Source organism: Apodemus sylvaticus, chromosome 5 (genome assembly GCF_947179515.1).
Source record: "Apodemus sylvaticus chromosome 5, mApoSyl1.1, whole genome shotgun sequence".
Classification (NCBI taxonomy): domain Eukaryota; kingdom Metazoa; phylum Chordata; class Mammalia; order Rodentia; family Muridae; genus Apodemus; species Apodemus sylvaticus.
The window spans coordinates 132,662,907-132,667,156 of NC_067476.1; positions in this window are offsets into that span (position 1 = coordinate 132,662,907).

Consider the following 4,250-nt stretch of genomic DNA (forward strand, 5'->3'; position numbering starts at 1 on the left):
CAATTGTGTATGCTCTATGATCAAGAATTGACAAATGGGACCTCATAAAATTAGAAAGCTTCTGTGAGGCAAAGGACACCATCAAAAGGAAAAATCGGCATCCAACCGTACTAAAAAATGGAGTACAGAGTTAAATAAAAAATTTTCACCTGAAGAACTTCGGATGGCGGAAAAGCATCATAAAAAATGCTCATTAGGGAAATGCAAATAAAAACAACTATGAGATTTCACCTTACACCAGTCAGAATGGGTAAGACAAAAAAATTCACGAGATAGCAGGTGTTGGCAAGGATGTGGAGAAAGAGGAACACTCCTCCACTGCTCGTGGGGTTGCAAATTGATACAACCACTCTGGAAATTAGTCTGGTGGTTCCTCAGAAAACTGAGCATGTCACTTCCAGAAGATCCTGCTATACCACTCCTGGGCATATACCCAGAGGATTCCCCAGCATGTAATAAGGATACATGCTCCACTATGTTCATCGCAGCCCTATTTATAATAGCCAGAACCTGGAAAGAACCCAGGTATCCCTCAACAGAAGAATGGATGCAAGAAATGTTGTATATATACACAATGGAGTACTATTCGGCCATTAGAAACAATGTATTCATGAAATTCTTAGGCAAATGGATGGAACTGGAGAACATCATACTAAGTGAGGTAACCCAGACTGAAAAGATCAATCATTGTATGCACTCACTAATAAGTGGATATTAACCTAGAAAACTGGAATACTTAAAACTTAATCCACACACCAAATCATGTAAGCGAAGAATGGAGGAGTGGCCCCTTGTTCTGGAAAGACTCAATGGAGCAGTATAGGGCAAAACAGGAACAGGGAAGTGGGAATGGGTGGGTGGGAGAACAGGGGGGAGGGAATGGGGCTTATGGGACTTTCGAGGAGTGGGGGTCCCTAAAAGTGGAAATCATTTGAAATGTAAATAAGAAAATATATCTAGTAAAAAAATAAAATTAAAAAATTAAAAAAAATGTATAGTCATTGATCCAAGTAAAAGTGTTAGCTACAAAAGAAAATTAAAGCATACATGTAAATGAAAATACATAACTGTATGTGAATTTTGCTCTTTTTCTCTTAGGAACTTTTTCAAATTGCAATGGAAAGAACAGCATGTAGAAAGGCTGAATCTGACTTTGACAAATGTTTTGTCCAGAAAGAATCCATTCAGATAAGGGTGCGTATTTGATGATGCCTAGTTTCCTGACAAATTGGGCAGGGGCCAGAGGTTCTGTGGACAAGGATTCGTATAGATATAAGGATATTTTGATTAAATGTGTGTGATTGAAAATAACATGTGTAGCAATATGGTGATTTATGAAGGGATAGAGCTGGAGGTTGATACACATGTACTTGTGTCAATTCAGATCAATACTCTGAATGTTTCTGCACATCTATATCCTTGTGTGTTAAAGTAAGAATATGTGCACAAATCATTATTTTAAATTATTAAGTATTTACCATGGAGCTCTTCAAACTGAGAGGACAATGGTCCCTAAATTGTTGTTCCTCCCTTTGCAAGCACACTTTATGGGGAAATGGTAATTAATTAAACTGAGCTACAGCAGATTTCCAGGTGGCTGTAAAAGAAAGGAGCCCCCAAACAGGACAAAGGTCTCCAGTGCTGCCCCTTAAACTATTCCATGTGTGTAGGGTTGTTTCTGACAACATCATAGCTCAGATATTATCCTTTCACTCGTAACTCTGCTGAATGGATTGGATCCTTCTCTTTGTCCTGTTTCTCTCTTCCTCAGCAGCACAAGACTACTCATAAAAGATGCTCACAAGACAAGCAGCCAGAAGGGGGTGCAGAAATTTCTATAAAGATGAGTTTTATGTGTTGTGTGAAATAAAGTTAACTGACATAAATGATAAACAAACTAGTTAGTTCCATTACAAAAAGCTACTGCAAAGAAAAGTTTACCAGTGGGAAGTGATGAATTAATCCTGTTTGTTTTCTAAAGGAGAGTGGTGGAAAAGCATCATACTATATAAGGAGTCCTGAAAAAGTCACATGCAATAAGTTCCTGTCTAAGTTGGCCAACTGTCCCTTCACTGAACAGGTACATCAGCAGAAGATATAAACATGGTTCATTAAGTGGCACCTCATACTGACAGCACCTTGTGAAAAGTAGGACCTGTGTATGATGTCTGAGGAGGTTTTTGTGCTAGTGTTTATATGCTTGTGTATGTAAAGGAAGTGCATAGGAAATGATAATATGCAAACATTTGTAGAGAGAATGTGGAAGTCATCATAGATACAATAGACACACTTGTTGGGTGCATCAATACCTCAAAAGTAGCTCTGTATACATATGAGGAGGAAGAGTCCATAACAATTAGTTATCTCCATTTGCCAGAAAATTTGGTACCAAGGGTATTAATGAATTGTTCACTGACAAAATAAAGAGATGTGGTGATGTTTTCTTGTCAGAAGAGAGTCCTATTACTCCAAGTTTAACCTACATTTTCAGAGTGCACTTGGGAAGGTTCCACTCAGGCATTCAAATATTGGGGTGGGGTGGCTTTGGAAAGACCAGAAGGTCATGACCTCTCTCCATTAACTTTTGCTTATGTTCTGGTTTCAGAAGCTGATGGTTTCTGGCATTTGATTCCTGCTGTTAGCAGGAGAGTATTGGGGGAAAAAAACCTTAGTTACTTGGGTTCTTTTACTCAGTGGTGTCTTTCTAGACAGGTAAGAGGTGAGGAACTCATTAACTTTTTGTGAGGCAGAGAGAATAAAAAAGGATAAAAACAAAGTCATGCACGAGTACACGCATGTGCGTACACACACACACACACACACACACACACACACACACAAACAGATTTGGCTGGTTCTGACCATTCATCAACTTCACACGTGCACATACATATATATAGACATACATATATACCTACATATGTATGTATATATATATATATATATATATATATATATATATATATAGACACAGACATACAGACAGATAGATAGACATGTATACATATATAAAAAGCATAAACATTTTGTGGATTCAGAAGAACCCTGACAGCTAAACTTTATTTTTCTCTCATCCTTTTTATAGATTTTAGACAAAATCCTTTATGAAGTTACCTCACAGATAAAATTACACAAAAAGAAGTTACAGAATAATGTAGATATTAAGTTCAAAGTACTGTTTCATTCTATAAACTCAGTATAAGTTCAAAACAAGAGTTTTAGATGTCCTTGTTTTATTATAATGCACACTGGTGGCATCATCTCTGGATATTACATAGAACAAATATTTTTCTTTGAGCTCAAATATTTTTCTTTAGAGCAATTTTTAAGCTCATTGTACCCCTTATTATAGAGCCTTTACTTATTTTTCTATGAGGAGGGGCATGTTCTATTCTTGATTTTAACTTTATTATATCTTTTAGGGAAAACAACTAAAACCATCTCCTTAAATTTCTTTCTAAAATTATTGAATCAAATCAAGAATTCTATAGTCATTAATTCATCTAAATAGCATAGCATGTGAAAGGATGTCTCCATATTGATCTGTAGAAAATGTGTTCAATAGTATGAGGTGATGCCCAGGAATCACTAAGCTGTGTAATAGTGATAGAAAAGTCATATCAGCAGTAAGAAATAATTCTGTGATGTTTCCATATCAGAGTACACCAATCATATCTATGCAAAATGGTGGGCTGTCTCCAGAAAACCTACTTGCTTGCCATCACCTTTCCTGCATGGTTTGTCCCATGCATGTAAGGGATCATAATATTTCCATGACTGAAATACATCCTGCTGAAACTCTGCTTCTACTGCCAGATGCTTTCCAATACCTTGGGTTCCTGTGAAACTACATACTGGGGGCGGCAGTGCCCATCTTCTCAAATATTTGTCTCACCTCTTATTTTCAACACCATATCTCCTCCTTTGATATTTCCATGCACCACACTAAATGATTTGCCAATGATTTTGAACTAGATGAGCCTTGACACTGGGGACTCCTGTGTTGTGTACCAGGGTTAAGGATCTCATGAATCTTGGTTTGGTGCATAATATCTTGTAGAGTGTAGACCATTGGAGTAATTATCATTGTTCACTGAATGTCTGGAGATCCAAGGAGACTGGAAAAACTAGTGGGACATTATCATGGTTACCATTTCTACTTGACTTATGAGAATGATTATATTCCCTTTAGTTTTTAAGATCCCTAATGTTCTATATTTCTTTCCTTCTTTTTAGAGACAAATCTGTTT